Below are 24,542 nucleotides of genomic sequence, written 5' to 3'. Positions count from 1 at the left end.
GGGCTCCAACTAAGCATTTGGTTTGTTTACTTGGTAGCTATAACGTTAGGCGGCTAGCTTGCAATATCAATCTTCTTGGTTACAGCAGACAATCAATCCACTTCTGGATCCAATCCAATCCATAATCCACTTCTGGATCAAACGTGAGTAGCCTTTTGAGGTAGTTGTATAACCTTACATGTTTGGCCTTGCATTTAGTTTATGTTTGTTGCGCTTATTAGCATTTAGCTAGCATCCACTATGGGAATTTTCTAGTACTTTGTTAGCATATCAATATAAATATCGCCCCTTATGTGCACCGATGGTAATACCGTATACCCCAGTATGGTATACGGTACCAAGGGAATACACCAAGGCTCGATCCTAGGCCCCATGCTCTTCAATTTACATCATCAACATAGCTCAAGCTTTAGGAAGCTCTCTCATTCATCTATATGCAGATGCTAGTCTTATACTCAGCTGGCCCCTCCCCGGATTTTGTGTTAAATGCTCTACAACAAAGCTTTCTTAGTGTCCAACAAGCTTTCTCTGCCCTTAAACTTGTTCTGAACAACACCAAAACAAAAGTAATGTGGTTTGGTAAGAAGAATGCCTCTCTCCCCACCGGTGTGATTACTACCTCCTGAGGGTTTAGAGCTTGAGGTAGTCACCTCATACAAGTACTTGGGAGTATGGCTAGATGGTACACTGTCCTTCTCTCAGCACATATCAAAGCTGCAGGCTAAAGTTAAATCTAGACTTGGTTTCCTCTATTGTAATCACTCCTCTTTCACCCCAGCTGCCAAACTAACTCTGATTCAGATGACTTCGTAAGTATACATCTATGGTAGACGGAAACAAGTTCTTATGTGAGCACATGCAGATTTTCACTGACCTTCTTCAGCTCCATGGTTGGGGTATGCTTGGCATAGCAAGCGCACTCGGTTATTCAATACTGAATTCTATGTTAACATATTGTTTAATGGCTCAATCAGTGGAGGTTGCTCATAATAATGTCCAGAATAGAGTAAATGGAATGGTATCAAACACATGGTGTTCATGCGTTTGATACCATTCCATTCACTCCATTCCAGCCATTACACTCCATTCCAGACAGTATAATGAGCCGTCCTCCTCTCAGCAGCCTCCACTGATCTCAATAAAAAGGTCAGCCATGCCATAGATGTTTTACACTGTAGCCTAGCCAGTACGCCTTAAATCAGGCGGAACTACCACCAATTTTCCCTTGGGGAAATAGTCTATTCTATTCTGTGCTTTGCAGCAGGGGAAGGAGACTCGGCTGCAACATGTATTTGAGGAGGATCTCATTCTGAGCAGTGATCTGACAGATGCCACTCAGGAAGCTCCCGTTACAGACATTAGTAGGATAAGGAAACACACTCACTACTATAACCTTCACTTTGCTCTTGTGTCCCATCTCATTCAGTGTAATAAACATGTCATTGTGTGTTTGTTTTTCTCCTGCAGCCTCCAGCCAGCCAGGCTTCTCTGCCCGCTTCTTCCTGGTAGTGGTAGAGTTTACCCAGACTGGCAGGTCCCTCCTGCATATGTGGCATCTGCAACTGGCAGCTCTCCCAATCATTATGGGTGTGTACCAACAACTCCACTCAAAGATTCATTTATATCTTAAAGCGTTGTGTGCAAGTCAGCTAGCTTTAACTTGGCTAGCAATTTTTGGCTCCCATCTGTTTTTGTGTGTCCTTACAGACGAGACCAGTGGTCCACCTGAGAGGGCAAATGTAACCTCATCAACTCTGAATTGCCCCTTTAACTTTGACATGTTCACTTCCCCTGCGGCCCAGAAGAACAAGCCTTGCACATCCAACCTGCAGAGTGCCTGCCGCCTCACCCTGACCACTCACAGGCTGTACAGTTAGGAGCTGGCTCTTCCAGACGGTATGAAAGTGATCAATGTCACACCTTCAGCAGGTAAGAGAGAGCACTGAAACACAGTCACACTACCCTTCACTCCTGTATAACGGGGCAGTCCAGTTTGTTCCTCCATGGGAATGTAATCAACTCCCAAGGCGTTGGCTAATTCTATTGAACGGAACCAGTTACACTGAAATTGGATTAGTGTGGGGGATGGTCTTAATTGCTAGGCTGGTGTTTTAACTGTAGATTTCCGGGTTCATATAGCCCAAGTCAATTGTACTGAGTTTTTGTACGAGCTTACCCATGAAGTGTGGTTAAACTAACTACCTAATTATTGTTCTTGTTTCAGGTCATCTGACCGCATCCTCCCTGCAGCCGGCCGGTGGCGCTTCGTATCTCCTGGCCACGTTCTGTTCAGACGTGAAGGTGAGGTTCTGGAAATACAGGGTGGCTGCAGTGGAGCCAGACGCCCAGGAGCTAACGTACACCTGGGATGAGTGGCCTCTGCTGGTGGAAGAGGGTCTGGACAACAGCCGTGCCATTACTGTGCTGGGCACACCAGTAGAGCTCAGCTGTTGTCACACCAGCCGCATCGCAGTGGCCTACCGACACAACCCTAGCCCTCAGCTAACCCTAACCACCTAAGCCATAACCCTCAGCCAGGTGTCACGTAGGGATATTCCAGTGTGAGTCCACAGGCAGCTCCCACTTGGTGCTAGAGCAGACCCTCATCCTGGATGCCACCACTCCCACAGACAACAACATGGAGAGTGGTACCAAGAAGCTGAATCTGCAGAATAATAATCTGGACATCTACCAGCCCAGTGATGACTGCCTGGGGACCTCTGGTAAGAGTCTGGTCCACCTGGACTGGGTCTCCAGGGAAGACTGCTCCCACATTCTCACTGTGGGGATTGGTTCCAAAATCTACATGTACGGCCTGCTCTCTGGTAAACCTCCCGAGCTGGGACTGTCTGAGGGCCACAGGGAGCAGAGCTCCTCCCACCTGGTCCTACTGCGCTCCGTGGACCTTGTCTCCTCCGTGGAAGGCTCCCCGCCCATCCCCATCTCCCTGTCCTGGGTGAAGGACGGCATCTTGGTGGTGGGCATGGACTGCAAGATGCATGTGTACTCCCAGTGGCAGCCTCCTGCTCTGGCCAAGTCCACGGCTCCCAACACCACCATGACAGAAATGGGCAGCGTCCATGACCAGCCTGGCCCAGGAACTGAGTGGTTAGAGGACAGCTTATGACCTGCCTGCAGAGATGGAGGACTAGGGCTGTTTGAGGCAGCGCACCACCTGTTCCCAACGCTGCCCCAATACCACCCGGTACAGCTGCTGGAGCTCATGGACCTGGGGAAGGTTCGGCGGGCCAAGGCCATCCTCTCCCAGCTGGTCAAGTGCATCGCTGGAGAGATCGTGGCCCTCGAAGACAATGACACCAACCAGGAGAAGCGTCTCCGCTTCCGCACCATCAGCATCGGTGGCAGCACCACCAGGGACCCCAAGCCCTTCAGCAAGGGTGAGAGTTACTCAGAGATTGAGTCCATCACTCCACTGCCCTTGTACGCGCTGCTGGCGGCCGACGAGGACTGTTCTCCCAAGCCCAAAGACAAGATAGCCAGCTTGAGTGGCCACGGGTCCAGTCAGACGGACGCCTACGATGAACTTTTCCAGAGCAGCGGGGTGTGTGTGGAGGACCTGGAGCCCATGGACAGTGACCAGGAGGATGGCAGTGCTAAGGTCATAGACCAGTCCCAGTACAGTCCCACCTTCTTTGGGCCCGAGCATGCCCAGGTCCTATCCAGCACCCTGCTCCACTCCAGCCTGCCGCATCTGACCCGCATGGAACAGATGTCCCTCAAAGGCCTTGCCAACACCATCACTACCACAAGCACCGGCATCAGGGCGAGTGCACAAACTGCCCTCCACAGTCCTTCTCCAAATAAATGTTGTTTTATAGACTAATATAAACCATATCTCAAGGGGGTGTATTTGTTTTACTCTGGTAGAAGGCCTGTGAGGAGAAGTACTGTAGATGGTAATGTTCTTTTCATTGACTAGGTGGAGAAACTTTAGATGAGTGCGGTCTGAAGTTCCTGCTGACCACCCTGTCCATCGCGCCCAGCTGCTCCGACAAGGTAGGCAAGGCTGAACTCAACAGTATAGCATACAGAACAGTGGGTTTGATTCCTGCATGGGCCACCTATACTGATTTAGCCAATTTATTGTGGGGTTTCCCCTTGACATGGTCAAATATACTAAAAAGACTTTAAAAAATCTTTTCATGAACCATGAGTCAGATTGACTCCAGATTTGGTATATAGACTCAATGAATTGGCCTCTAATTAATTTGAGAATGGTTAGATGCGGCATTGAAAGTCTGCCACGCTACACCACTAGATGGCACCGTATCACACCAGGGCTATAAGAACTGACCCGATGGACATGGGGCCATGAAGTTTGGTATGTAAACCATATGTATAGCTCCTTAGAACAGTGTTTCCCAAACTCTGCCCTGGGGAACCCAAGCGGTGCACGTTTAGTTTTTTGCCCTTGCGCCAGTGGTGGGAAAAGTACCCAATTGTCATGCTTGAGTAAAAGTAAAGATATCTTAATAGAAAATGACTAAAGTGAGTCATCCAATAAAATACTACTTCAGTAAAAGTCTAAAAGTATTTGGTTTTAAATATACTTAAGTATCGAAAGTAGAAGTAAATAATTTCAAATTCCTTATATTAAGCAAACCAGACAGCATCATTTTCTTTTTTTTAAATTTACAAATGCAACCTGTGTTTAGTGAGTCTGCCAGATCAGAGGCAGTATGGATGTTCTGTTGATAAGTGCGTGAATCGGACCATTTCTGTCCTGCTAAGCATTCAAAATGTAATAAGTACTTTTGAGTGTCAGGGAAAATGTATTAAATAAAAAGTACATTATTTATAAGTTGTCAAAAATATAGATACTCCAAAAAACTACTGAAGTACTTTACAACACTGCCTAGCACTACACAGCTGATTGAAATAATGAACACATCCCGCTTTGATTATCTGAATCATCTGCGTAGTGCTAGGGTAAAAACCTAAATATGCACCCCTTGAGGTCCCCAGGACCGAGTTTGGGAAATGCTGCCTTAGAGGCTGTGTGAATATAAAGTTACTGCAACCCATAGAGAATTATAGAGCCTCTAGCGGCCTGTATTAGCATGGGCAGTGCCATTGAGGGCTTCAACCATTTTAATGTAGTCAACTGGGTGGGACTTCCAACTTCATTGGAGTCATGTCCAACCGGGTCATCAGGAGGGATCAGCCAGTCGCGAAGAAGAAAATTGTCTACTTCAAAATGGACATTGCTTCAAAGGTGCGGCCCATGCGCACAGACACCATAATGGGATCTGTATAGGGATGCTTTATTTATTTGTATTAGCTGAAATCACTTTGGATAAATTACCATAATATTAGTATTATATGATCAAGTTTCAAAGTTTATTCGTCCCATGCACAGGATACGACGGGTTTACAACAGTACAGTGAAATTCTTACCTTGAGAGCTCTTTCCAACAATACAGTGATAATAATTATAATAATAGAAAATTGAATACAAAAAATGAGAGGTAAAGAAACATGAGAATGCAAGTATATACAGGTCAGTGCAAGTACCTTATTTGATGTGCAGGGGAACTGGAGAAGTTGAGGTGGGTATATAAATACAATGGCAAGAAAAAGTATGTGAACCCTTTGGAAATACCTGGTTTTCTGCATAAATTGGTCATAATTTGATCTGATCTTCATCCAGGTCACAACAACAGACAAACACAGTCTGCTTAAACTAATAACACACAATTATACGTTTTGATGTCTTTATTTAACAAACAGTGTAAACATTCACAGTGCAGGGTGGGAAAAGTATGTGAACCCTTGGATTTAATAACTGGTTGACCCTCCTTTGGCAGCAATAACCTCAACCAAACGTTTTCTGTAGTTGCGGATCAGACCTGCACAACGGTCAGGAGGAATTTTGGACCATTCCTCTTCACAAAACTGTTTCAGTTCAGCAACATTCTTGGGATGTCTGGTGTGAACTGCTCTCTTGAGGTCATGCCACAGCATCTCAATCAGGTTGAGGTCAGGACTCTGACTGTGCCACTCCAGAAGGCCTATTTTCTTCTGTTGAAGTCATTCTGTTGTTGATTTACTTCTGTGTTTTGGGTCGCTGTCCTGTTGCATCACCTAACTTCTGTTGAGCTTCAATTGGCGGACAGATAGCCTAACATTCTGCTGCAAAATGTCTTGATAAACTTGGGAATTCATTTTTCCGTCGATGATATCACGCTGTGCAGGCCCTGAGACAGCAAAACAGCCACAAACCATGATGCTCCCTCCACCATACTTTACAGTTGGGATAAGGTTTTGATGTTGGTGTGCTGTGCCTTTTTTTTCTCCACACATTATGTTGTGTTCCTTCCAAACAACTCAACTGTAGTTTCATCTGTCCACAGAATATTTTGCCAGTAGCGCTGTGGAACATCCAGGTGCACTTTTGCAAACTTCAGACGTGCAGCAATGTTTTGTTTTGGACAGCAGTGGCTTCTTCCGTAGTGTCCTCCCACGAATACCATTCTTGTTTGGTGTTTTACGTATCGTAGACTCCTCAACAGAGATGTTAGCATGTTCCAGAGATTTCTGTAAGTCTTTAGCTGACACTCTAGGATTCTTCTTAACCTCATTGTCTTATTGATTGGACCTATTAACCTAGGGGTTCACATACTTTTACCAACCTACACTGTGAATGTTTAAATGATGTATTTAATATAGACAAGAAAAATACAATAATTTGTGTTGTTAGTTTAAGCGCACTATGTTTGTCTGTTGTGACTTAGATGAAGATCAAATTTGATGACCAATTTATGCAGGAATCCAGGTACTTCCAAAGGGTTCACATATTTTTCTTGCCACTGCAGTTACTGGTAGTAGGATATACATGTATAAAGGGCTGAAAAAGTGACTGGTAGCAGGAATATATAAATACTTATGGTAATATACTAGGTATTTGTGTGTGTGTAAGTAACAGGAGTAATAGTGACCAGTAGCAGGATAAATCAAACAACCGTAGCTCCTGAGGCCTGGTGCTGTGTAGACTTGTGTGATGATGGATTGTCTGATAACCTGTATTTGGTTCTCCAGGCTTGTCCACCTGTCACTACGCCTGGGCTTTCCACTCTGAGGCTGAGGAGGAGCTTCTCAACATGCTGCCTGCCCTGCAGAAGGGAGACCCCACATGGCCTGACCTACACGCCATGGGCGTAGGCTGGTGGCTCAGGAGCACCAATAAACTCCGTTGATGTATTGAAAAGGTGAGCCCAAGTGCTTTCAGAAAGTATTCACACCCCTTGACATTTTCCACATTTTGTTCCAGCCTGAATTTAAAATGGATTAAATTGAAAGTATGTGTCACTGGCCTACACATAATACCCCATAATGTGAAAGTGGAATTATGTTTTTTAAATGTTACAAATGAATTGAAAATGAAAAGCTGAACTGTCTTGAGTCAATAAGTATTCAACCCTTTGTTATGACAAGCCTAAATAAGTTGAAGTTAAAATTTGCTCAAGTCAAATAAGTTGCATGCACTCACTCTGTGTGCAATAGTGTTTAACATGATTTTGAAAGACTTCCTCATCTCTGTACCCCACACATACAATTATCTGTAAGATCCTTCAGTCGAGCACCCACAAAGACCAGGGAGCTTTTCCAACCACAAAGACTAAATAAAAAAGCAGACATTGAATATCCCTTTGAGCATGGTGAAGGTATTAATTACTCGTTGGATGGTGTATCAAAACACCCAGTCACGACAAAGATACAGTCGTCCTTCCTAAATCAGCTGCCGGAGAGGAAGGAAACTGTTCAGGGATTTCACCATGAGGCCAATGGTGACTTAAACTTAAAACAGTTAGCGTTTAATGGCTGTGATTGGAGAGAGCTGAGGCTTGATCAACAACATTGTAGTTACTCCACAATACTAACCTAAATGAGAGTGGAAAGAAGGAAGCCTGTACAGAATAAAATATATTCCAAAAACATCCATCCTGTTTGAAGGAATACCTAGGATAGGATAAAGTAATCCTTCTAACCCCCCCCCCCCCCCCCCCTTAAAAGATTTAGATGCACTATTGTAAAGTGGTTGTTCCACTGGATATTATAAGGTGAATGCACCAATTTGTAAGTCGCTCTGGATAAGAGCGTCTGCTAAATGACTTAAATGTAAATGTGCAATAAGGCACTAAAGTAAAACTGCAAAGAAATTAACTTTATGTCCTGAATAAAAAGCATTATGTTTGGGGTAAATCAAACACATCACTGAGTACCACTCTTTGTGTTTTCAAGCATGGTGGTGGCTGCATCATGGTATGGGTATGCTTGTCATCGGCAAGGACTATAGAGTTTTTTTAGGATAAAAATAAAGGGAAAAGAGCTAAGCGCAGGTAAAATCCTAGAGGATAACTTGGTTCAGTCTGCTTTCCAACAAACACTGGCAGACATTCACTTTTCAGCAAGTAAATAACCTAAAACACAAGGCCAAATATATAAACTGGAGTTGCTTACTAAGACGGCATTGAATGTTCTTGAGAGGCCTAGTTTCGAATTAAATCGGTTTGAATATCTATGGCAAGACTTAAATGGCTGTCTTGCAATTATCAACAACCAACTTGACAGAGCCTGAAGAATTTTGAAAACAATAGTGTGCAGATATTGTACAATCCAGGTATGCAAAGATCTGACTTACCCAGAAATACTCACAGCTGTAATCACTGCCAAAGGTGATTCTAACATGTATTGACTCAGGGGTGTGAATACTTATGTAAATGAGAGGTTTCTGTATTTAATTTTCAATACATTTGCAGAAATGTCTAAGAGCATGTTTTCAATTAGTCATTATGGCGTATTGTGTGTGTGTGTGTGTGTGTGTGTGTGTGTGTGTGTGTGTGTGTGTGTGTGTGTGTGTGTGTGTGTGTGTGTGTGTGTGTGTGTGTGTGTGTGTGTGTGTGTGTGTGTGATGGGTGAGAGAAAAAAAATGTAATCCATTTTGATTTCATGGCTGTAACACAACAAAATGTGGAATAAGTCAAGGGGTTTGAATACTTTCTAAAGGCATTGTACATCTTTATATATGTAGTTATTGATTGATTGTCCTTCTTTTATATCTCAAAGAATAAGACAAAGTCCGGTTTTGCTGCACTACTGAATTCAGTATTGTAAATGAGTGTGTGTGTATTTACAAATGAGCGTGTGTGTATGTACATATTCGTATTCATTCCTTTACACTTGTGTGTGTATAAGGTAGTTGTTGTGAAATTGTTAGGTTATATTACTTGTTAGATATTACTGCATGGTCGGAACTAGAAGCACAAGCATTTCGCTACACTTGCATTAACACCTGCTAACCATGTGTATGTGACAAATACATTTGATTTGATTTGGAAGGACCTATATACTCATGCTTTTTTTATACCTCTGTTATTCATCAGGTAGCAAAAGCATATTTTCAAAGGCAGAACGATCCTCTGGACGCCGCCATATTCTATCTCGCTATGTAAAAGAAAGCGGTGGTCTGGGGACTGTTCAGGTAATGTCTTTGAGAAGATCTTGAATATCATTCCCCAAAACTCCTGACAAGATTGGAACAATTCTTTCACATTATAGAAAGTCAGTCTAATGACAACTTGTGTTGTTCCGTCAAGGTCTAAGAAGAATGTCAAAATGACAGCTTTCTTCAGCAACAACTTCAGTGAGGACCGTTGGAGGAAGGTTGCTTTAAAGAACGCCTTCTCTCTGCTTTAAAGAACGCCTTCTCTCTGCTGGGGAAGCAGCGCTTCCAGCACTCTGCATCCTTCCTCCTACTGGCAGGCTCCCTCAAGGATGCTATGGAGGTAAACATGTCCTCATATCGCTGTAAGCAGATAGATATATCTTTAGTGTGCCACCTTTTTCATACAAAGATTTTCAGGAGAGAGTTAGCTACGTTACCTACTTTAATTTTGTATTTTTTTTTTCTTCTTAAATAATAAATTAAAAAGGTGTTTTTGAGCATTTTATGGAAATTATGTATGGCCAGGCCATGGGTACAGGTGACCTTGTTGGATATTCCTGTGAGGTATTTTTCTGTGCTGCTACTGCAATTGCTTTCAACACTAATGCTGGGTGGGGGTCGGCTTGCCTTGTTCAGGTTTGCCTGGAAAAGATGCAGGACCTGCAGCTGGCCCTGGTGATCTCCCGGCTATACGAGTCTGAGTTTGAGACATCCTCCACCTACAAGCACATCCTGCAGAAGCACATGCTAGGCCAAGCCCGCCAGCTGCCTGCCCACCAGGACCCTTTCCTGCGCAGCATAGCCTACTGGGTACTCGAGGACTACAGCCGGCCACTTCTCACTCTGCTTGAGAAGCCAGCTGCCCTAAACCCAGGCTCCTTCACTTAGTCTGGCCACACCACTCAGCCTGGTAGTAGTTGGAGAATTATCTTTTTCAGATTTGAGGTTCAATAATTTTGTCAGTTATTTTGAGGTCAATTAATGATAGAGCTGTGATTTGCAGGTACCTAGTCCATGTCCCCCTGTAACCCTGAGGTTTTCAACTTCTACACCTACCTCCGGACACATCCGCTACTGCTGCGCCACCTCTCCAGGGTTGGTCTGATGGCGCAGGGCCGCATTGCCCACTCCATCAGCCTGGTGGAGAGGAGGCTGTTCTTTACGGCAGCCTACGCTCACATGCAGGCCGGCTGCCCTATGCTGGCCCTGGAGGTCCTCTCCAAAATTCCCAAAGTCGTCAAAAGATCCATGGGACAGCGACAAGGAGGAGAAGGACGATGATTATGAACCAAAGGGCTTGGCCATGAAAAACACCAGCACTAATAACAACAGCAGCGTCTTCCAGGACGCCGTCTATCCGTTGACGGAGACACCACTAGAAGAGGACAACATACTCATGCCCTCAAGGGACATCCTGGCCACTCAACTCAAGTTCAGCGCCCCCCTGAAGATCCTGACCACAGAACTACGGACGCTGTCCACAGGGTACGAGCTAGACAGGGGGAAGCTGCGCTACCAGCTGTGCCAGTGCCTGAAGAGGGAGGTGGTTGCCCTGCAGAGGTGCTGCAGCTAGAGCTGGCCCAGGGCATGGCAGGACCAGGGAGAGAGGAGGCCCAGGCCCAGCCTAGAGAGGTCCAACACACTCGCAGATACTGGCTCCAGAGCAACCAGCCTCTCCTGCGCATGTTCCTCAGCTACTGCAGCCTGCACGGCTCCCACGGGAGGCTTGGCCTCTGTGCGCATGGAGCTCATCCTGCTACTGCAGGAGTCCCAACAGGTACAGCACACACAATGTATGTTGTAATTCTTACACATAGGCTACATGTTGTCAATCTTATCATATATAGGAACAAATTGATGCCATATCTGCATACTAGTATCTGCATATCTGCAAACCCTTCAAACAAAAAACTATGAACACAACTAAGAAAAAGGCTCTTGCATCTCGGTACTTGACAGCAAGTGTCAGAGGAGGGATAGGGAGGAAGCATAACTATACAAACACTAAAGCAAAGAACCATAACAAAACAAAAGCGTGCTGTTTAGTCTGTTGGTGTTTGCCTTAAAGCAGCAAACCGTGGTTTCCAGCGGGTGGCTGTGGTTTCATGTAGCTGATAGGTGCCATCAATGACATCTCCAGTGTGTGGCTGTGTGACAGGCGGGGCTGATTCTGATTCTCAGCTCTCTTCCCTTCTGAGAGGCCTTGTCCTACTTTTAGGGAGATTTGGAGAAATATGATTTGCGTCACAGACACCAGGAACACACACACTGCTCTCCTCTGAAGCCTTCGTAACATCAGATGCTCGTGTCATACCATGACAGGAATTCCTCTGACTCAACTGTCTGAGATGACTTACTTTTTGTTTGACATCAAAGCAGCAAGTCTCTGAGAAAGTTGTTCATCAGAATTGGTGGAATGAATGCACCCTTGATCATACGCAAACACAGTTCACTTTAATAGCAGCCACATAAAAAAAAACATGATACCTTGGATTGTTGTATTCTTTCTCGCATATACACGCTTTCCTCTCACTTTTTCCCTCCGCTTGTGGACTTCAGTGCACAACATATCAGCTTCCTGTGACCAGGTGAAAAAACCTTGCATGCCAAACCATATCCTAACCGCTAACCGCTACACACAATCTACATCTTTGTCACCATATTACTGTCATAGTTCCAGTAGCTATGTTGACTAACGTGTTAGTAAACCCCCTACAATCATTTTTATGCAGTACAGTGTAAAGTCAGCAGCAAGCAGTCTAGGAGTTACACCGGCGTGCCCCAGTGGCAATTAATTAATAAAACCAAAAGCTTACCTTGACTTGGAAGAGTTCCAGTGTTGTATAGCCAGCTAGCTAACATAGCATCCCTGTCTGTTTGAGCTGGTTGTTTGAGTAGGCTAAACTAGCTAGCTGCATTTACTAGCTAAGTATGTGAAAGTTTTATAAGATTCTAGCTCTCTTGCTTCTCCATTTTTAATAAATGTATTTGTTCAAAACTGTTGTCATTCTCTCTTGAGTCAACTACTCTGCACATGTTATGCACTCCAGTGATAGCTAGATGTAGCTTATGCTTTCAGTACTAGATTCATTCTCTGATCCTTTGATTGGGTGGACAACATGTCAGTTCATGCTGCAAGAGCTCTGATAGGTTGGAGGACGTCCTCTGGAAGTTGTCATAATTACTGTGTAAGTCTATGGAAGAGATGAGAACCATGAGCCTCCTAGGTTATGTATTGAAGTCATTGTACCCAGAGGAGGACAGAAACTAGCTGTTCTCCGGCTACACCATGATGCAACCCTACAGAGTGCTGTTAAGGCTGCTGTAGACCTTCATTGCAAAACGGTGTGTTTTAATCAATAAGTTGGTGACGTGAATATATTTACGCAAGTTCTGTGCCATCTCGGCCCAGGGCACGAACGCCGCCCAGGGCCGGTCTTGGTAATAGGACCGCAGGAACCTGCCCACATCCGGGTTTACTCTCTCCACCTGCCCATTACTCTCGGGGTGAAACCCTGAAGTAAGGCTGATCGAGACCCCCAGACGTTCCATGAATGCCTTCCAGACCCTAGACGTGAATTGGGGACCTTGATCAAACACTATATCCTCAGGCACTCCATAGTGCCGGAAGACTTGCGTAAACAAGGCCTCCGCAGTCTGTAGGGCCGTAGGGAGACCGGGCAGAGGGAGGAGACGACAGGACTTCGAGAACTGATCCACAACGATCAGGATCGTGGTGTTAGAAAATCCACCAACAGATGCCACCAAGGCCATTGTGGAATGGGTAAGAGGTGTAGCTTCCCTCTGGGCAGGTGCCTAGGAGCCTTACACTGGGCGCACACCGAGCAGGAGGAAACATAAACACTCATGGTCTTAGCCAAGTGTCACGACTTCCGCCGAAGTCGGCTCCTCTCCTTCTTCGGGCGGCGTTCGGCGATCGACATCGCCGCTCCATTTTTCATATTTCCATTTGTTTTGTCTTGTTCCATACACACCTGGTTTTCATTCCCTAATCACACTGCATGTATTTAGTTCTCTGTTCCCCTCCATGTCTTAAATTGTATTTATGTTATGTGGGTATTGTTACGTGCCATACTTTTGTCTATGTTCCGTGTTTGGGCACATTTATGTACTTTTGTGCTTTCGTTGGACCGGAATAAAAAGTGTGCTGTTAACTACAATCTGCTCTCCTGCACCAGACTTTGCCTCCAGTACACACCCTTAACACACAGCCACGGGAACAATGGGGATCCCTAAACTATGGGCAAACGATCTATCAATAAAATTCCCAGCCGCGCCTGAATCTACGAGCGCCTTATGCTGGGAATGCGGGGAATACTCAGAAAAAGTGACATACAAAAATATATGTGCGACAGAGGGCTCTGGGTGAGAATGGTGCCGGCTCACCTGGGGTGACTCCAGAGCGCCCTGCCTGCTGCCTTGATACATAGAGGAACCAACCCGGCACCGACCGGCAGTCAGTCTCCCTGCACACCGCCCCTCCCAGCTCCATGGGTATCGGAGAGGGGGTGTGGGGGGATGGAACCAACAGACCCCGATCTGAACGTCCGCGGGACCAGCAGGTTATCCAACCGGAAGGACAGGTCCACCAGCTCGTCGAACGTGAGGTGGTGTCTCTGCAGGCCAACTCCTGACGGCTGTCCTCGCGCAGACTGCAGCGATAATTGTCGATCAGGGCCCTGTCGTTCCACCCCGCGCCGGCAGCCAGGGTCCGAAACTCCAGTGCGAACTCCTGGGCGCCCTTCGTCCCCTGCCTCAGATGGAATAGGCGTTCACCCACCGCTCTATCCTCGGGCGGGTGGTCGAAGACTGCCTAGAAGCGGTGGGTTAACTCCTAAAACTGGTCCAATGCCGCATCCCCCTCTCTCCACACGCCGTTGGCCCACTCCAGGGCTTTCCCGGTGAGGCACGAGACGAGGGCGGAGACCGTCTCACGTCCCGAAGGAGCCGGGTGGACGGTTGCCAGGTATAAGTCCAGCTGCAAGAGGAATCCCTGGCAGTTCGCAGCCATCCCATTGTATTCCTGGGGAAGGGAGAGACGAATCCACTGGTAGCAGGAGAAGGAGGGGCGGGTAGTGGAGACCCCGGCTGTGCTGGTGGAGGCGCTGGGAGAACTCCCTGTCTCTCCCAGCGGTCCATTGTCTGGACAATGCGATCCATGGCGGTGCCAAGATGTGAGAGACGGAATCTAAAATAAAAATCCAGAAAATCACATTGTATGATTTTTAAGTATTTGATACATCAGAAAAGCAGAACATAATATTTGGTACAGAAACCTTTGTTTGCAATTACAGAGATCATACGTTTCCTGTAGTTCTTGACCAGGTTTGCACACACTGCAGCAGGGATTTTGGCCCACTCCTCCATACAGACCTTCTCTAGATCCTTCAGGTTTCGGGGCTGTCGCTGGGCATTACGCACTTTCAGCTCCCTCCAAAGATTTTCTATTGGGTTCAGGTCTGGAGACGGGCTAGGCCACTCCAGGACCTTGAGATGCTTCTCACAGAGCCACTCCTTAGTTTCCCTGGCTGTGTGTTTCGGGTCGTTGTCATGCTGGAAGACCCAGCCACGACCCATCTTCAATGCTCTTACTGAGGGAAGGAGGTTGTTGGCCAAGATCTCGCGATACATGGCCCCATCCATCCTCCCCTCAATACGGTGCAGTCGTCCTGTCCCCTTTGCAGAAAAGCATCCCCAAAGAATTATGTTTCCACCTCCATGCTTCACGGTTGGGATGGTGTTCTTGGGGTTGTACTCATTCTTCTTCTTCCTCCAAACACGGCGAGTGGAGTTTAGACCAAAAAGCTCTATTTTTGTCTCATCAGACCACATGACCTTCTCCCATTCCTCCTCTGGATCATCCAGATGGTCATTGGCAAACTTCAGACGGGCCTGGACATGTGCTGGCTTGAGCAGGGGGACCTTGCGTGCACTGCAGGATTTTAATCCATGACGGCGTAGTGTGTTACTAATGGTTTTCTTTGAGACTGTGGTCCCAGCTCTCTTCAGGTCATTGACCAGGTCCTGCCGTGTAGTTCTGGGCTGATCTCTCACCTTCCTCATGATCATTGATGCCCCACGAGGTGAGATCTTGCATGGAGCCCCAGACCGAGGGTGATTGACCGTCATCTTGAACTTCTTCCATTTTCTAATAATTGTGCCAACAGTTGTTGCCTTCTCACCAAGCTGCTTGCCTATGGTCCTGTAGCCCATCCCAGCCTTGTGCAGGTCTACAATTTTATCCCTGATGTCCTTACACAGCTCTCTGGTCTTGGCCATTGTGGAGAGGTTGGAGTCAGTTTGATTCAGTGTGTGGATAGGTGTCTTTCATACAGGTAACAAGTTCAAACAGGTGCAGTTAATACAGGTAATGTGTGGAGAACAGGAGGGCTTCTTAAAGAAAAACGAACAGGTCTGTGAGAGCCGGAATTCTTACTGGTTGGTAGGTGATCAAATACTTATGTCATGCAATAAAATGCAAATTAATTACTTAAAAATCATACAATGTGATTTTCTGGATTTTTAGATTCCGTCTCTCACAGTTGAAGTGTACCTATGATAAAAAGTACAGACCTCTACATGCTTTGTAAGTAGGAAAACCTGCTAAATCGTCAGTGTATCAAATACTTGTTCTCCCCACTGTAAATATACACACACACGCACACACACACACACACACACACACACACACACACACACACACACACACACACACACACACACACACCACACACACACACACACACACACACACACACACATACACACACCCATTGATTCTTAAAGAACATAACCCAGAAATTCCTCATAAGCTTAGTTCAACAGTCATACACCATCACAACCCAAAATATAAGCTTGTTTTACGCCAATGTTTGTAAATCATGATATAAAATATATCATTTTGATATCATGGATGGTTAGTCCTTGCATCCAAAGCTCTGTCTGTGAGAGTGGGCACATTTCTCCTACCCCATCCTTCAGCTTTTTACTAAAGCAGGGGCGAGAGTGGCCTTTGTTTCAACAGCTGATTGCTGCTTTTAGGAAACTGGGCTCTGATCTGCTGCATCAGCCTCATTCATTTTTTTTAATGTACAGCAGTTGTATGAATTTTGGATCTATCGTCCCTCCACCTGCCATTGGCATGTCAAGCCCACAGATCTGTAAATGAGTAAGTACTTTGTTTTGAACTGTGCCCAACAATTCCCCCTGTCGTGTGTACAATGAAGCAATGCAGTCAGACTAAATTAGCTTTTTCAAACACTTGCTTTGTGCTAATGCTTTCGAACACACCCACCACAGTCGTGTTAGAGGTTTGTCAAAAGGTTCACTCTAAAGTTAACCCATAGTCGATGATTCCGTCTGGCGAACATCTGAAAATCTTTGTTAGAAGTACGCTGGGCCTTTTATATTGTCACACCGCAGACATTTTCACAGTTCATTCAATCTGCTCTGTCCACCACAAAAGCACTTTAATTTCTGATATTGCGGACTTAGCCTGTAGACTTGTGAAATCAGTGTAATGTTACAGCAAACGGCTCTTTTCATGCAAGCTTAGAGGATTTAGCAGATGCAATGCACTATAATAGGCCCTTCACTATAGCAGTGTTAGCATTTTTCCCCCTGTGAGAAATGGAACTCCTCTGCCTCCCTCTCAGTCCCAACTCATTTAATATCTAGTGAAGGTACTTTGATGTCAGAATACACTTCTGCGCTTGATCTATACTGTAGCTCCTGAATTCTTTATTGTAACCAGAGGGTGAGCAGCACTGCATTTGTATTTAATAGTGTTAAATGGATCAACACTTGTCAGTTGCCTCCAGTCATCTGCTGTGCAAAATGTCTCCTCATTCAGATAAGATTAAACATTTACAGTGTGCTCCATATACAGTAGCAGTCAAAATTTGGACACACCTACTCATTTAAGGGTTTTTCTTGATTTTTACTATTTTCTACATTGTATGATACTAGTGAAGACATCAACACTATGAAATAACACATATGGAATCATGTAATAACCAAAAAAGTATTAAACAAATCAAAAGATATTTGAGATTCTTCTAAGTAGCCAACGTTGTCTTAAAACTTCTTTGGGATCTGGGGGCAGTATTGAGTAGCTTGGATGAATAAGGTGTCCAGAGTAAACTGCCTGCTACTCAGGCCCAGAAGCTAGGATATGCTTATTAGTAGTAGATTTGGATGGAAAACACTCTGAAGTTTCTAAAACTGTTTGAATGATGTCTGTGAGTATAACAGAACTCATATGACAGGCAGAAACCTGAGAAGAATCCAACCAGGAAGTGGGAAATCTGAGGTTTGTAGTTTTTCAAGTGATTGCCTATCCAATAAACAGTGTCTGTGGGGTCATATTGCACTTCCTAAGGCTTCCACTAGATGTCAACAGTCTTTAGAACATTGTTTCAGGCTTCTACTGTGAATTGGGAGAGAATTAGAGCTATTTGAACCAGGTGTCTGGAAAAAGGGCATGAGTTCAGTCATGCGCACGGCCGTGAAAGCGAGCTGAGTTCCTTTTCATTTCTGAAGACAAAGGAATTGTCCGGTTGGAATATTATTGAAGATTTATGATAAAAACATCCTAAAGATTGATTCTATACATCATTTGACATATTTCTACAAACTGTAATGCACATGTTTTTACTTTTTCGTCTGGACTTAGTGCATGCGCCTTCTGCATTTGGAATAGTGTACTGAACGCGTGAACAAAAAGGAGGTATTTGGACATAAATATGGACTTTATCGAACCAAAACAAACATTAATTGTGGAACTGGGCTTTCTGGGAGTGCATTCCGATGAAGATCATCAAAGGTAAGTGAATATTTATAATGCTATTTCTGACTTTTGTTGACTCCACAACATGGCGAGTATCTGTATGGCTTGTTTTGGTGTCTGAGCGCTGTACCCAGATTATCGCATGGTGTGCTTTTGCCGTAAAGCTTTTTTGAAATCTGACACAGCGGTTGCATTAAGGAGAAGTGTATCTTTAATTCTATGTAAAACACTTGTATCTTATGTCAACGTTTATGATGAGTATTTCTGTAAATTGATGTGGCTCCCTGCAAAATCACTGGATTTTTTAGAGGCAAACATTACTGAACATAACGCGCCAATGTAAACTGAGATTTTTGGATATAAATATGAACTTTATCGAACAAAACATACATGTATTGTGTAACATGAAGTCCTATGAGTGCCATCTGATGAAGATCATCAAAGGTTAGTGATTAACCTGTTAGGGCCAGGGGGCAGTATTGACACGGCTGGATAAAAAAACGTACCCGATTTAATCTGGTTACTACTCCTGCCCAGTAACTAGAATATGCATATAATTATTGGCTTTGGATAGAAAACACCCTAAAGTTTCTAAAACTGTTTGAATGGTGTCTGTGAGTATAACAGAACTCATATGGCAGGCCAAAACCTGAGAAGATTCCATGCAGGAAGTGGCCTGTCTGACAATTTCTTGCCCTTCTTGATTATCTCTATCCATTACAGAGGATCTCTGCTGTTACGTGACACTTCCGACAGCTCCCATGGGCTCTCAGAAGGCGGCAAAAAGCTGAATCGTGGCTTTGCAGGCTCTGGCTGAAAAAAAGTAGCGCGTTTGGGTAGTGGCTGGTTACAGTACTGTGAGACTCAGGCGCGTGCCCGCGTCGACCCCATGCCTTGTTTTCTTTCGTCTGTTTACCTAAACGCAGATTCCCGGTTGGAATATTATCGCTTTTTTACGAGAAAAATGGCATAAAAATTGATTTTAAACAGCGGTTGACATGCTTCGAAGTACGGCAATGGAATATTTAGAATTTTTTGGTCACGAATTGCGCCATGCTCGTGACCCTTATTTACACTTCGGATAGTGTCTTGAACGCACGAACAAAACGCCGCTATTTGGATATAACGATGGATTCTTTTGGACCAAACCAACATTTGTTATTGAAGTAGCAGTCCTGGGAGTGCATTCTGACGAAGAACATCAAAGGTAATCAAACTTTTGTAATAGTAAATCGGAGTTTGGTCAGGGCTAAACTTGGTGGGTATCTAAATAGCTAGCCGTGATGGCTGGGCTATGTACTCAGAATATTGCAAAATGTGCTTTCACCGAAAAGCTATATTAAAATCGGACACCTCGATTGCACAAAGGAGTTCTGTATCTGTAATTCTTAAAATAATTGTTGTGTTTTTTGTGAACGTTTATCGTGAGTAATTTAGTAAATTCACCGGAGGTATGCTAGTTCTGAACGTCACATGCTAATGTAAAAAGCTGGTTTTTGATATAAATATGAACTTGATTGAACAAAACATGCATGTATTGTATAACATAATGTCCTAGGTGTGTCATCTGATGAAGATCATCAAAGGTTAGTGCTGCATTTAGCTGTCTTCTGGGTTTTTGTGACATTATATGCTAGCTTGAAAAGTGGGTGTCTGATTATTTCTGTGCTGACATAATGTAATGTTTTGCTTTCGTTGTAAAGCCTTTTTGAAATCGGACAGTGTGGTTAGATTAACGAGAGTCTTGTCTTTAAAATGGTGTAAAATAGTCATATGTTTGAGAAATTGAAGTAATAGCATTTCTAAGGTATTTGAAAATCGCGCCACGGGAATACACTGGCTGTTGCGTAGGTGGGACGATTTCGTCCCACCTAGCCCAGAGAGGTTAATTTTATCTCTATTTCTGCATTTTGTGACCCCTCTCTTTGTCTGGAAAATGGATGTATGTTTTTTTGTGACTAGGCACTGACCTAACATAATCATATAGTATGCTTTCGCCGTAAAGCCTTTTTGAAATCAGACACTGTGGCAGGATTAACAAGAAGCTAAGATTTAAAATGGTGTATAATGCTTGTATGTTTGAGGAATTTGAATTATGAGATTTTTGTTGTTTTGAATTTGGCGCCCTGCAATTTCACTGGCTGTTGTTTAGGTGGGACGCTAGCGTCCCACATATCCCAGAGAGGTTAATGACAGCTTTGCACACTTTTTAAAACTATAATTTTGATATCATGGATGGTCAGTCCTAGCGTCCATAGCTCTGCCTATGAATTTGAGAGTGGTTACATTTCTCCTATCCCATCCTTCAGCATTTTACTAAAACCAGCTTCACGAGGTAGTGACCTGGAATGCTTTTCCTTCAGTTTACGGTCCAACTCATCCCAAACCATCTCAATTGGGTTGAGGTCAGGTGATTGTGGAGGCCAGGTCATCTTGGTCAAATAGCCCTTACACAGCCTGGAGGTGTGTTGGGTCATTGTCTTGTTGAAAAACAAATAATAGTCCCACTAAGCACAAACCAGATGGGATGGCATATCGCTGCAGAATGCTGTGGTAGCCATGCTGGTTAAGTGTGCCTTGAATTCTAAATAAATCAGTGTCACCAGCAAAGCACCATCACACATTCTCCTCCATGCTTCACGGTGGGAACCACACATGCGAAGATCATCCGTTCACCTACTCTGCGTCACACAAAGACACGGCGGTTGGAATCAAAAATCTCAAATAGGACTCATCAGACCGAAGGACAGATTTCCACCAGTCTAATGACCATTGCTCTTGTTTCTTGACCCAAGCAAGTCTCTTCTTATTATTGGTGTCCTTTATTAGTATATATATTTTTTGCAGCAATTCAACCATGAAGGCCTGATTCACACAGTCTCCTCTGAACAGTTGATGTTGATGTGTATGTTACTTGAACTCTGAAGCATTTTTGGGGCTGCAATCTGAGGTGCAGTTAATTGGTGATTTCTGAGGCTGGTAACTCTAATGAACTTATCCTCTGCAGCAGCGGTAACTCTGGGTCTTCCTTTCCTGTGGTGGTCCTCATGAGAGCCAGTTTCAATATATTGAATATATTTTGATTTGTTTAATACTTTTTTTGCTCACTACATGATTCCATACAGTATGTGTTATTTCATAGTTTTGACGTCTTCACTATTATTCTACAATGTAGAAAATAGTAAAAATAAAGAAAAACCCTTGAATGAGTAGGTGTGTACAAACTTTTCACTGGTACTGTATGCCTCATCTTTAACGCCCTGGCCATAGAGAGGGTTTTTTTAATCTTTTTTTTGGTTAGGCCAGGGTGTTACATTGGGTGGGTGTTCTATGTTCTTTTTCTAGGTTTTTGTATTTCTGTGTTTTGGGCCGTGTGTGGCTCCCAATCAGGCACAGCTGAAGTTCGTTGTTGTTGATTGGGAGTCACACATAAGGAGCATGTTTTTCCTTTGGGTTTTGTAGGTAATTGTTTCTGTTTGGTTTTGTACCTAGCAGAACTGTAGACTGTCGTTCATTTTCGTGTTTTGTTTAACCTGTTGGGTCTAGGGGGCAGCATTTGCACGTCTGGATAAAAAAAATGTACCCGATTTAATCTGGTTACTAATCCTGCCCAGTAACTAGAATATGCATATACTTATTATATATGGATAGAAAACACTCTAAAGTTTCCAAAACTGTTTGAATGGTGTCTGTGAGTATAACAGAACTCATTTGGCAGGCAAAACCCTGAGACATTTTCTGACAGGAAGTGGATACCTGATGTGTTGTATTGATTTTAAACCTATCCCATTGAAAAACACAGGGGTTTAGGAATATTTTGGCACTTCCTATTGCTTCCACTAGATGTCACCAGCCTTTACAAAGTGTTTTGAGTCTTCTGGAGGGAGATCTGACCGAACAAGAGCCATGGAACGGTGATGTCCCATTAGACACCTGGCGCGCTACTTCATGTTGGGTACCCTCGTTCCAATACGTTATAAAAGGCTATGCATTCGTCCACCTTGAATATTATTCATGTTCTGGTTAAAAAAGGCCCTAATGATTTATGCTATACAACGTTTGACATGTTTGAACGAACGGAAATATATTTTTTCCCCTCGTTCATGACGAGAAGTCCGGCTGGCTTACATCATGTGCTAACGAGACGGAGATTTTTGGACATAAATGATGAGCTTTTTTGAACAAAACTACATTCGTTATGGACCTGTGATACCTGGAAGTGACATCTGATGAAGAGAATCAAAGGTAATGGATTATTTACATAGTATTTTCGATTTTAGATCTCCCCAACATGACGTCTAGTCTGTATCGCAACGCGTATTTTTCTGGGCACAGTGCTCAGATTATTGCAAAGTGTGATTTCCCAGTAAGGTTATTTTTAAATCTGGCAAGTTGATTGCGTTCAAAAGATGTAAATCTATAATTCTTTAAATGACAATATAATATTTTACCAATGTTTTCTAATTTTAATTATTTAATTTGTGACGCTGACTTGACTGCCGGTTATTGGAGGGAAACGATTTCCTCAACATCAATGCCATAGTAAAACGCTGTTTTTGTATATAAATATGAACTTGATAGAACTAAAAATGCATGCATTGTCTAACATAATGTCCTAGGAGTGTCATCTGATGGAGATTGTAAAAGGTTAGTGTATCATTTTAGCTGGTTTTATGGTTTTGGTGACCCTGTCTTTGACTTGACAAAACATTACACACAACTCTTGTAAATGTACTGTCCTAACATACTCTAAATTTATGCTTTCGCCGTAAAACCTTTTTGAAATCGTAAAACGTGGTTAGATTAAGGAGATGTTTATCTTTCAAATGGTGTAACATAGTTGTATTTTTGAAAAATTTGAATTTTGACATTTATTTGGATTCAAATTTGCCGCTCTTGAAATGCACCTGCTGTTGATGGAGTGCACCACAGGTGGCACGCTAGCGTCCCACCTAGCCCCAAGAGGTTTTAAAGTGTTTCTATTAATTAAATATTGAATATGAACACTCACTCCGCTGCGTATTGGTCCAGCTTTTCCGACGATGACTTCTCTGTTTCATCTGACGACGAAGACGTCATCACAATACTCTCGAAAATTTATGGACAGTTCCTTGTACTTCATGATATAGTTTCTGCTCTGACTTGCACTGTCAATTGTCGGTACTTATATACCGTAATTTCCGGACTATTAAGCGCACCTGAATATAAGCCGCACCCACTGAATTTAAAAAATATATATATATTTTGAACATAAATAAGCCGCACATGTTTATAAGCCACAGGTGCCTACCGGTACATTGAAACAAATGAACTTTACACAGGCTTTAACGAAACACCACTTGTAACAAAAATAAATAGGCTTTAACGAAAAACGGCTTGTAACAAAAATAAAAAATAACCAGTTAGCTTTAATTGTCTTTTTGCACTGGGTCAATTCCTCACGCTGCTGTTTCCAACGTCTTATCATCGACTCATTAAGACCAAGCTCCCGTGCAGCAGCTCTATTTCCTTTTCCAACAGCCAGATCAATCACCTTCAACTTGAAAGCTGCATCATATGCATTTCTCCGTGTCTTTGCCATGATGAGGGTGACAAAATGACTACCATAATCAGAATGATGGGAAGTTTGAGAGCGCTCGATTTAATCTAAACAGTAAACAAAAAAGTTGTTTGACCTTAACCCGTTCTGCAATTTCATTGGTCTAATGAAAGCTTCATGCCGCAAAAAAACTGAGCACATCACAGAATGTATTTCTTTGGATAAAAAAAATTTAAAGCGGGAAAAATCCATATCTTAGCCGTGTTTTAAGCCGCGAGGCTCAAAGCGTGGGAAAAAAGTTGCGGCTTATAGTCCGGAATTTACGGTAGGCGTGTTTCTTTCTAAATCATGTCCATATACAGACAGGTATGTGCCTTTCCAAATCATGTCCAATCAAATTAATTTACCACAGGTGGACTCCAATTAAGTTGTAGAAACATCTCATGGATGATCAATAGAAACAGGATGCACCTGAGCTCAATTTCGAGTCAATTCTTTCATAACTGCTCAAAAAAATAAAGGGAACACTTAAACAACACAATGTAACTCCAAGTCAATCACACTTCTGTGAAATCAAACTGTCCACTTAGGAAGCAACACTGATTGACAATAAATTCCACATGCTGTTGTGCAAATGGAATAGACAACAGGTGGAAATTATAGGCAATTAGCAAGACACCCCCAATAAAGGAGTGGTTCTGCAGGTGGGGACCACAGACCACTTCTCA

At 43.7% G+C, this 24,542-nt stretch overlaps 1 pseudogene; it reads left to right on the top strand.

The window, feature by feature from the left end:
- The window catches only part of LOC106580241 (dmX-like protein 1), a 67,573-nt pseudogene that overhangs the window by 41,191 nt on the left and 1,840 nt on the right, over window positions 1–24,542 (top strand).

The sequence above is a fragment of the Salmo salar genome, chromosome 20 (genome assembly GCF_965601325.2).
Source record: "Salmo salar chromosome 20, fSalSal1, whole genome shotgun sequence".
NCBI lineage: Eukaryota > Metazoa > Chordata > Actinopteri > Salmoniformes > Salmonidae > Salmo > Salmo salar.
This window is presented reverse-complemented; position numbering and strand designations above follow the sequence as displayed.